The sequence below is a fragment of the Rhinatrema bivittatum genome, chromosome 3 (assembly GCF_901001135.1).
Source record: "Rhinatrema bivittatum chromosome 3, aRhiBiv1.1, whole genome shotgun sequence".
Classification (NCBI taxonomy): domain Eukaryota; kingdom Metazoa; phylum Chordata; class Amphibia; order Gymnophiona; family Rhinatrematidae; genus Rhinatrema; species Rhinatrema bivittatum.
Genome location: NC_042617.1, coordinates 415,949,322 through 415,960,465, shown reverse-complemented (window position 1 = coordinate 415,960,465; position 11,144 = coordinate 415,949,322). Strand labels below are relative to the sequence as shown.

General features: G+C 40.4%; 1 long non-coding RNA gene across 1 annotated transcript; it reads left to right on the top strand.

Moving 5' to 3' along the window:
• Positions 1 to 241: 241 nt before the first annotated feature.
• On the top strand, positions 242 to 5,577 carry LOC115088807. The gene is made up of 3 exons (XR_003855897.1): positions 242 to 323; positions 709 to 795; positions 5,483 to 5,577. It is a non-coding gene; the product is annotated as an uncharacterized LOC115088807 (long non-coding RNA).
• Positions 5,578 to 11,144: the final 5,567 nt, after the last annotated feature.

Here is an 11,144-nt window from a genome sequence, read left to right as displayed (position 1 = left end):
TTCATCCCTCTTGGAACAGATTTTGTTTGGTTTTCTTCTTTTCGCTCCCTGGTTTTTGGGCTTTTCCAGACTTGTGGTGTCTTTAAGCCTTTGACTATAATTATCTTTTTGCATTTTTCTGTTTATTATTGCATCAATGTCAATATCTATTTCTGTTGCAGTGATTGCTTATTCATTATAACTATAAATATGCATGTATAACAAACTTCTGAACTTTAGATATTAACTTCATTCCTAGTAAAGTCCAGAAGGGAATTCTAAGCCTGAGGGGCTGGAAATGAAAAAGCAGGTTTCCATCATCTACCTGATCTGCATTTGTGCACGTAAGAAAAAATTCTAATCTTGCTAATTGGGAAACTCTTAAGGGACCAATCAGGCTTATGCCACACTAAATTTGTTGCCGGATTCTGGATCCATTCATATGCAAACACTGAAAAGGAAGTGACAGCAATTTAAATTTCTCGTGTTCTGCAACTGGAAGTCAGTGCAGGTATGTCAACAGTGGAGATGCTCTCGCTCGCCTGGCATTACACACACCAATCTTGCTGCATTATTCAGGATCAATTGTAAATGCCTTGCCAATGTACAAGGCAACCTTACCATAAGACCATTACAATAGTCTAGCACCCAGATGACAAGAGCCAGAACAATTTTAACTACAGTATCATCCAGAAAATAAAATGTTTTTAACTGATGTATTCTCTTTAGTTGGAAGCATATCATGGGGTCCTTTCCATTAAGGATATGTGGTGGAATTTGAATTGCAAGCTCCATGGAAGAAAACTGGATAGTGGGGTAATGCCAAGGAACTTCTTATCTGCATATACAGTTGTGCTCATAAGTCTGCTATTTTTAATGTGTTTCAGATTAAAACTATTATGCATCACAGAATACACAATCATTAAACAAACCATAGCAATAAGGAAAATAATAAAATGGTCCTGTTCATAATTGAGTTGATAATATACACTCAAGTTGACAAACACAGATTGAGATGGCAATGGAGGGTAGGTTTCCACATCTGTGCTTTGTTCGATTGTAATTAGTGTTTGTGTATAAATAGTCAACAAATTTCTTAGCTCTTGAGAAACTCTTGTGCATTTCCATCCAGGGTTGCACTGACTTTGGTGGTTGCTGAAGCATGGGGAATGCGAACTGTCAAAGGATCTTCGAGCAAAAGTAGTTCAACTATATAAATCAGGAAAAGGATATAAAAAGATATGCAAAGATTTGAAAATGCCAATCAGTTCTGTTCAAACTCTGATCAAGAAGTGGAAAATTATGGGTTCTATTAATACCAAGGTAAACCAAGAAAGATTTCAGACAACTGCCAGGAAAATTGTTGGAACGCAAAGAAGAATCCACAAGCAACTTCTACTGAAATACAGGCTTCTCTGAAACAAAGTGGTGTGGGTCTTTCAACATGCACAATAAGGAGCTACCTGATCAAAAATGGGCTGCATGGTAGAGTTGCCAGAAAAAAGGCATTAGTGCACCAATGTAACAAAACAGCCTGCTTACAATACACCAAACAGCACTTAGAGAAACCTTAAAACATCTGGAACAAAATAATTTGGAGTGATGAGACAAAAATTGAACTTTATGGTCACAACCATAAACGCTATCAAGAGAAGCAAACCATCCCTACTGTGAAGCTTGGAGGTGGCTCTCTACTGTTTTGGGGATGTGTGAGCTACAGCAGCACAGGGAATTTAGTCAAAATTGATGGTAGGATGAATGCATCATCTTATTAGAAAATACTGGAGGAGAATTTGCATTCATCAGCCAGGAAGCTGTGCATCGGGCACACTTGGACTTTCCAACATGACAATGATCTGAAACATAAGGCCAAATCAACCCTTCAGCAGCTGTAGCAGAAGAAAGTGAAGGTTCTGGAGTAGCCATCATAGTCTCCTCACCTCAACATCATTCAGCCACTTTGGGTAGAACTCAAACATGCAGTTCATACTAGATAACCAAAGGAAAAAGAAACACAAATTGGAAAAACAAATACCGCTAAATTAAAGATCGAAATAGATAGTAGTAAAGCACAACAAAGTGCATTAATTAAAGATAATATTATTCTGACAAACAAATTGGAAAATATTGAAAATACCCTGAGGGGAAAAAATTTGCGTTTCATCAACTTCCCAAAGAGCCAATTAATTTCACCAAAAGAAATGTGGAAAAAATATATGTTAGAAATTTTGAAATTGCCAGAACAAGTTTTACCGATAACTACTAGGATATATTATATCCCAAGTAGTAGTACTCGTAAGGAAGGAGAAAACAGAATGGTAAATGATGTCCCTGAACAACTTAATTTAACTCAGTTCCTAGAGACGTCTCAAAATGATCAAACTTTGCCTGCTACTATGGTAGTTTCTTACCTAATGGAAGCGGATAAGGAATTGACTTTGAGAATGTTTTTTAGACATAGAACGGAATTGTTTATGGGATATAAGGATAACCAAAGAATTTATAGGATCATTCTAGAAGCTTTTTGCCATGAGGAAAGGGCAGCTATACCATATGAGAAAATAAAGGGCCTCATTCACAACTATCAGAAAATTCAAAAGATTGCAAGCCGTCATTGATGCAAAAGGGGCAATACACGATATTAAGAACTAAAGGTATGCAAACTTTTGAACAAGAATATTTTATTTCACTTATTGCTATGGTTTGTTTAATATTTGGGCTATTCTGTGATGCATAATAATTAATTTGAAACTCATTAAGAATAACTGATGTGTGTTGTCTGATCACTCGTGTTTTCTTAAAATGCTATACATCTTACAAATTCTGCCAGGGGTATGTAAACTTATGAGGACAACCATATTTATACAAAACAGTTCAAATTGAAGATTAATATTCACTGTTTTCTATGAACTGTAAATTCAGTGTGAGTTCATAACTGTGGAACTTTGTCACAAAGTTTCATCTGTTTTATTTAATATGATGTATTCAAATTTTATTTTAGAATCCTTTTGCATGTTTGCACATTAAAACGGGATATAAAAATGAATAAATTAAAACATCAGATATAGAAAATAGAATTTTAGAACCTCTCTATTTTATAAGCTGTTGTTTTGAAGTTAACTGCCTGAATCTGTGACTAGAGCTATGGAAGAGAAAATTCACCTGCACACCGAGGGCCTGATCACTTATTGGAGTATTAGAACAAGATGGACTACTACAGGCTAGCAGTCACACACAGGCAAAACAGAGACGGACTCTTACCTAATATAGAAATAAGAGTCTACAAATTAGAAAAAGAAACATGCAGACAAAACCGAAATAGAAAGCCTGAGAAACTACATTGTAAACAGTGGAATACTGAAGAAAAAGCAAAATACAAAAATATAAGAAATGCACATTCACAAAGACGGCATTTTCAAATTGCTAAAACTCAAAATATATATATATATATATTTGTATCTTTGTTGTCTGATCTTTGTATTTTTCTAATCAGTTGGTCCCATTCTCTTTTTTCCCCCACTTTTCCCTTGACGGTCATTTCCTAATTCCTTTTTAGGGTCTCTTTTCATTCTGTTTCTTCTACTGCCTTCTTCCCTTCCTCCCTCTCACACACAGACACACATAGGCTCATGCTTTCTCTCATAGATCCCCTCACACACACAATATCTCACTTTCATATGCTCTTCCCCCCAAGCCCTCACTCATTCTATAAATACACACATGCACACACAAGCTCTCACTCTCACATGCTCTACCACAAACACAAGCTCTTACTCTCTCACCACTTTCCCCCCCAGCTCCCATTCTCACACACACACACACATTCCCATTCTTATATACACAGAGATGTACACCCAGGCTCCCATTCTCACTCTCATACAGACACGCCTAAGCTCCCATTCTCAACCCCCCCCCCACACACACACACACCCAGGCTCCCATTCTCACTCACTCCCCCCTACACACACACACACACAGAGGCTCCCGTTCTTACTCACATACACACATTCAAGCTCCCATTCTCACCCCCCCACACACACATACACACACCAGTGGCATACCCAGAACTGATTTTTTGGGTAGGCACAAGGTTAACATGAGTAGGCTCTAGGCATGTAGGTCTGTGACTTACTTGTATTCTCAGGGGCGGTTCTATAATGAGGCAAGGTGAGGCGGCCACTTCAGGTGGCAGAATTTTGAGGCAGCAAAAAAATGCCTCTCTCAGAATGCTGCTATGGTGTCCGCCTCACACTGCCTACCCCTATCACGGCTGCCGAAGAGAGGAAGGACACTGCTGTGGGCCACCGCCAGAGGCTAGGCCGGCGGCTGTTGAAGAATGGAGGGACGCTGCTTCAGGCTGCTGCCGGAGGCCAGGGAGAGGGGGGCAGGGGGTGTGGCAAGAGGGGGACACCATCTCATCCCTTGCCTCAGGCGGCAGATTGCCTTGAGCCGCCTCTGTGTATTCTTATTGATAAATAATGCCATATACTGCACCCTACAATGGCTTTCTAAGTAGTTTGCAACAGCCATTATGCATCATGCATGAAACTTTAAAACATTTTACCTTAATTATTTCAAGCACTTACCAGCATTAAAAATTCCTTATTAATCTGTATAAACATATTTTGTATTTATTGCAGTTTATAAATGCACACGTATATCATGTAAAAAGCAAAGAAATCAAACAGAACCAATCAATTATGCAATAAAACAAAAATCAAGGTATTTTCATGAATCCTCTTTGTAGAAAACAAGAATCATCATAACTACAATAAAATATCATTAATCATCAGAACAGTTGCAGAGCAGAGCTAGGCCAATTCACATTACAACCAACATGAAAAAAAAAAATTCAAATTCTGGTGTCAGCTCAGCAAAAAATATCGCTCCACTGCTAAACATTTTGTGAAGTAATCAAACTCCTGCAAAAAAAGAGACATCTAGACAGCACTGACTCTCAGGACTCAAGTAACAGTAACCTTATGATTACGCAGAGTGCAAATACCATACCAGGCCCTAGAACATTAATACATTAGCTACTGGAGTAACAGAACAATCTGGACTACTACAGAGAAACTACCGGTACACACTAGCAGAAATACTGCACTTCAGTCATACACAGGCAAAATAGAGACTGACCCTTACCTATTATAGAAATAAGAGATTCAAAGGAGAGAGATTCAAAGGAGATTGTAGGTGCTGTGTCATAAAGGGATGTGATTCGGCAGTACACAATGAGATTGACAGGAAAGAAGGCGGGGCTTTATAGTAGTGACATAAGGTGCATGATTCAGCAGTGCGCAATGAGATTGACAGGAGGGATATTTAAAAAGGGTCTAGGAAAGTGTCATAATGTGCAGCCGCGGCATTCTCTTTGGAGAAAATGGAGTTAACTTGGAAATACGTTTAAAGATGGGTTATTTCTGATCATATAAAAGTGGAATTATGAGGTAGATATATGTATTAGAAGGGTAACTGTGTTAAATATACTTGCTCTATAAAGGTTTAATGTGAAGTTCAGAATTATACCATTGGAATTACTCAAAGATATTGAGATCGACTGTGGAGTGAAGAGTGCGGAGCAGTAAAATAGCGCGGATGTGGAACTCCAGGATATATATATTATTTTAAGGTTAGTATATTTAGGTAAGAATAGCAATATGAAGTTCAAATTTGGTTCCGTTTTTTTGAATTATGATTTCATGTTTTTGTGGATTGTTAGGTTTGTGGGTATATTGGTCGGAAGAAAATGGATATTGCATGTTGATCAAATAGTCTGAACAGTGAAATTCAAGAGGTGAGTGGTTGGTGTTAAGACAGTTTTGATGCATATCGGTGGTGACTGGGAAAATTTGCTATTTGGTAATTAAAATGTCTTCAGTTGTTTTTTTATAAATGTTTGTTATTTAAGTTTAATATTCATGATCATGTTTGTGTTTCTTAATAGATAGCACTTTAAGTAAAAACTCATACACACAACAAGAATGAGAATGATAGAGATGTTCCCTAGATTGGAAATGAAGAAAGAATAGTTGAATAGTGATCCCCTGAGGAAACCATCTGGGTGAAACGAGAGTCTCTCGTCGGGAGCTTCAAAAAGATTAAGTGAAAAGGGAACAGAGCAAGGAAACAGTGTTGGCGATTTTTGCTTGTTATAAATGAAATCTGAGTAATCGGGAGCTTCAAAAAGATCAAATGAAAAAGGAACGAAACAGTGTTGGCGATTTTTGTTTGTCATAAATTAAATTTAAATAATTAATATCAAAGGGTTTTTTTTTTGAAAAATATTATGAGAAAAGGAAATGAAGTAAGGAAACAGTGTTGGAGGTCTGTGGTTGTTAAAATGTGAAACTTGTACAATCAACATTTAAATATGATTAATGTAAGAGAAATGTTTACAATTATTGTATAATTATTGACATATGAAATATATGTATGTGTTTTAATATAATAGGAATAGGTATAATATTGTATTAGGGATAGGTGCAATGTTATAACTTGTGTATGAATGTGGTATGAGTGATGAATGTTAGTACATTTTAGATGTATGTGAAATTAAATTATAAGTAGTTAATAAAATTTGTGTTTGAAATACACACAGGTATATGTTTGCATATTTATTCATGAAAGAATAATACCTGTGGATTGCCCATTTGCTATAACTTATATTCCAATTTCTAAAATATATATATATATATATATATATATATATTAGAGATGTGAATCGTGTGCCCGATCGTTTTAATGATCAGGTTCGGATGGTGGGAGAAAAAAATCGGATCATTAGAGATGTGAATTGGAATCGGTTCCTATTCCAATTCACATTGTTAATTTTTTAGTGAGGCCTGAGCAGATAAAAAAAAACCCCACCCCGACCCTTTACAAATGACCCCTTTGCTCTCCCACCCTCCCGAACCCCCCCCCCCCCCGTGACATAGTGAGGTCAAAGGCGATCGGCGCCATTTTGAAACTCCAGCACCGGCACCGAGGGTATGATTGAAGGGATGGCTCCCGGACCCCCCGCTAGACCACCAGGTACATGTAAAAGGTTTTGGGGGGGGGTCGGGAGGGTGGGAGAAGAAAAGGGGTAATTTGTAAAGGGTCAGGGTGGGTTTTTGTTTTTTATCGGGCCATCGGCGCCATTTTTTATCAGTGGTAGCCAAAATGGCGCCGATGGCCCGAGAGCGGGAGATCCCGCCGGGGACACCCCCCCCCCCCCCACTGGACCACCAGGTAACTTAACATTTTGGGGGGTTCGGGAGGGTGGGGGAGGGTAAGGAATTGGTTTTAAAGGGTTGGGGTGGGTTTAGGGGTTGTTTTCCCGCCCTCCCCCAAATAATTCCCGTGCCCTATTTAACGATACAATACAAATGCCCCTGACGATAAATCGGGGGCATTTGTATTGTATCGTGCACTCTAACGATTTAGAACGATTCTAAAATTATCTGACGATAATTTTAATCGTTCAAAAATGATTCACATCCCTTATATATATATATATATATATATATATATATATATATATATACTGTATATATATATATATATATACACACATATATACACACACATATACATATATATATTGTTTACCTTTGTTGTCTGATCTTTGTATTTTTCTAATCAGTTGGTCCAAACTCTTTTTTCCCCACTTTTCCTTTGTCGGTCATTTCCTAATTCCTTTTCCTGTTTCTTCTCCTACTGTCTTCTTCCCTTCCTCCCTCACACACACACACAGGCTCATGCTTTCTCTCACAGATTCCCTTACACATACAAGCTCTCACTTTCATATGCTTTCCCCCTCCAAGCTTTCACAGTCTCTACACATACACACACACAAGCTCTCACTCTCACATGCTGTACCATACACACACACATACAATCTCTCACATGCTCTACCACAAATACAAGTTCTCACTCTCATATACTCTCCCCTCACACACAAGCTCTGACATTCTCTACACACACAAACAAGCTCTCACTCCAACATGCTCTACCATACACACATGCAAGCATTCACTCTTACATGCTGTACCATTAACACACACACACAAGCTCTCACTCTGATATGCTCTTCCATAAACACAAGCTCTCACTCTGACATGCTCTTCCATAAACACAAGCTCTCACTCTCTCCCCCCCCTCCCCCCCAGCTCCCATTCTCACACACATACACCCAGGTTCCCATTCTTATACACCCAGAGACGCACACCAGGCTCCCATTCTCACCCATAGACAGATGCACAGTCAGGCTCCCATTCTCACCCACACAAACCCAGGCTTCCATTCTCACTTACATGCACACACGCCCAGGCTCCCATTCTCATACCCGCTCACATACCCTCAGCTCCCATTCTTACCCACATATGCACATTCAAGGTCCCATTTTCACCCACACATGGGGTCTATTTATTAGGCCCAACCAAACTCCTATTTCTGCCACTACTCCTACTTCGTGGGGATGGGATCCCACGATAGCATTGCAGCGCCGGCCCTCCTCTTCACCATCAAGGGATGGGATCCCACGATGGCATTTCAGCTCTGGCCGTCCTCTTCGCCGTCACAGGGATGGGATCCTGCGACAGCATTGCTGCTCTAGCCCTCTTCTGATGTCAGTCAGTCCTGGTTGGGTGGGCCTGAGACCAAAGTGGGTGGGCCATGGCCCACCCATGGCTATGCTACTTGGGTTCATTCACAGTGTGTGTGTGTGTGTACTTTTACTTGCCCAAAGAAATGGGCAGCAGACAGGTCAGAGGGGGTGAATTCTGCACAGAGAGAGTGCATCATCCAATCTCCACACCTAATTTCCAACAAGTGCTTTGTTACTGCTTTGAAGTTTGCAAAGGGGAACTTTGTGGGGAGATTGTCTTTGAAACTGAGCTTGCAGTTCTGGAGATACTTTCCATTATTGCCCTCACAATCTGCAAGTTGCATGCCTCCTACATATCAATGCTTTTTCTCATTTTGGTGGGGTGAGTTAGAACAGCAAGTATGTTGTGTCACCCAGGGCCGGTGCAAGGGGATTAGGTGCCCTAGGCGAACCTTCTCCCTTGCGCCTCCCTCCCTCCCCCCCAGTCGCGCTGCCACCCCCCCCAGTCTCGGCCCCGACTCCTATCTCGTTCTCAATCACGCCCACCGACTGTGTGGTTTTCTGGGCTGTGAGCAGGTTGGGCACTGCTTGCGGCCCGCCAAATCTCCACTCCTCTTTGCCGCTGCTTTTGCCCCATATGGCTCGCACCCAGTGGTGCACCAAGGGTCTCCAGTGCCCGGGGGCCAATACATCTGTGTGCCTCTCCAGCATCCCCTCCCATCCTTCTTGTACTAATGCTCAAGGCCACAGAAAATCAGTGGTGTCTCTAGACAGAAGAATTTGGGGGAGGGGGAAGCCAAAATGACATTTCTTCATCACACCCACCTCCAAAGCATGGACCCTGCTTTAAAACTGGTTATGAAAAAAAAGTGTTAATAAAAAAGTCCAAAGGGTCTTCTGCGTAATTTTAAAAAGCTGGCCAGTTTTGCACTTCTAGTAAAACTACTATAAAATTATTTGATAGCCTCATTCAACTAATTCTATATGGCTATGAGAATGAAGTCTGGAATATATAGGAAGAGACAGAATGTCAATATTAATCCTGCACCTCCAGTTCTCTAAGTCTGTGCATCCCCAGAAATTCCCCCAAACAATGGAGCTCGGATGTTTCCCTTACAGCTCATTATACAAAAAGATATTTTCAAATTCTGGTGTCACCTCACAGTAACAGCAGCACAAACACCTTCCACTGCCAGACACATTGTGAACTAACACAAAACCCCGCAAAAAAAGACACTCAAAATCTATACAGCAAACCTATCGTAACATAACAGTAGTAACACCAAAGACTCAAACAACAATAACCCTACCTGTGAAAAAGCAAGGGTAAATATTACACTGGGTCCTAGAATACCAATACACCACCTACTGAGGAAAAAACCAAACCCAATTGCTATAGATCCCTACACAGAGAGACTACATGCCAGCAGAATCTCTCATCATGGTCACACACACAGAGCAGAGACAGACCCTCACCAAATGCAGAATACAAAATAAAGGAGCACAAATTAGACAAAAACTGAAATGGAAACCCCAAGAAGCCAGATTCTGAGTGTAACAATGGAAAAACAGAACCACCATTCCTCATAAAAAAATAAAATCAAGAAACATAAAGCATCAGTTATAATAGTAAAACCATTCTAATAAAATATTTTAAACTACTGATAAATAGAATTCCTATTAATTAAAATCATATACATTTTTTACAATTTCCCAAACACCAATAAAATATTTCAAAACAGCACATATATCAAATAACACCCAATAATTACAACTAATAAGGATTTTAAAAAGCCCCTGCTGTCCATACGTGGGAGCTCTTGATTTCCAGTCACCCTGATATTGTTGAGGATTAGGAGTTTATCCTCTCTCTCTCACACATATTCACATGTCCATTCTCTCTCACACATACACTGTAACATACACACACATTCATGCTCTTATACCCACCATAACCTCTCTCTCTCACAGACACTGACACACTCTCAGGCTCTAAGACCCTCTCTTTCCCCCACACAAGCTCTTACTCTCCTGGATTCTCTCATACACACGCATTCTCTCACTCTCACTGGCTTCCTCACATACACAGAAACACACACACCCAGGCAAGCTCCCAATCATTCTCACACAACACACACACCAAGGCATGCACCAATTCATTCTCACTCACACATACACCATACACAGGCAGGCACCTATTCTCACGCATACAGACCCCAGGAAGACACCCATACATTCTCATACACAGACACACCCTCAGGCAGGCACCCATTCATTCACACACATACACCCCCAGGCAGACTCCCATTCATACACATGCACACACTGAAGGCAGACCCCCCTCTCTTTCTTTTGCCAGCAATCTCGGAGCCTCTCTCATTCTTCTGCTGCCACTGTCACTGCTGCCGCATGGCTATTGGGGAGATGCTGATTGCTGCTACTGGCACTGAAGCCCATTCTGCTGCCTCCACTGTGCAGGCCCCGTGGGTTTCCACTTCCTCCATACTGATCTCGCACATTGTGAGATCCGCATAGAGAAAGTGCTACTCTTGCACATTTCCAAAGATTACATGTG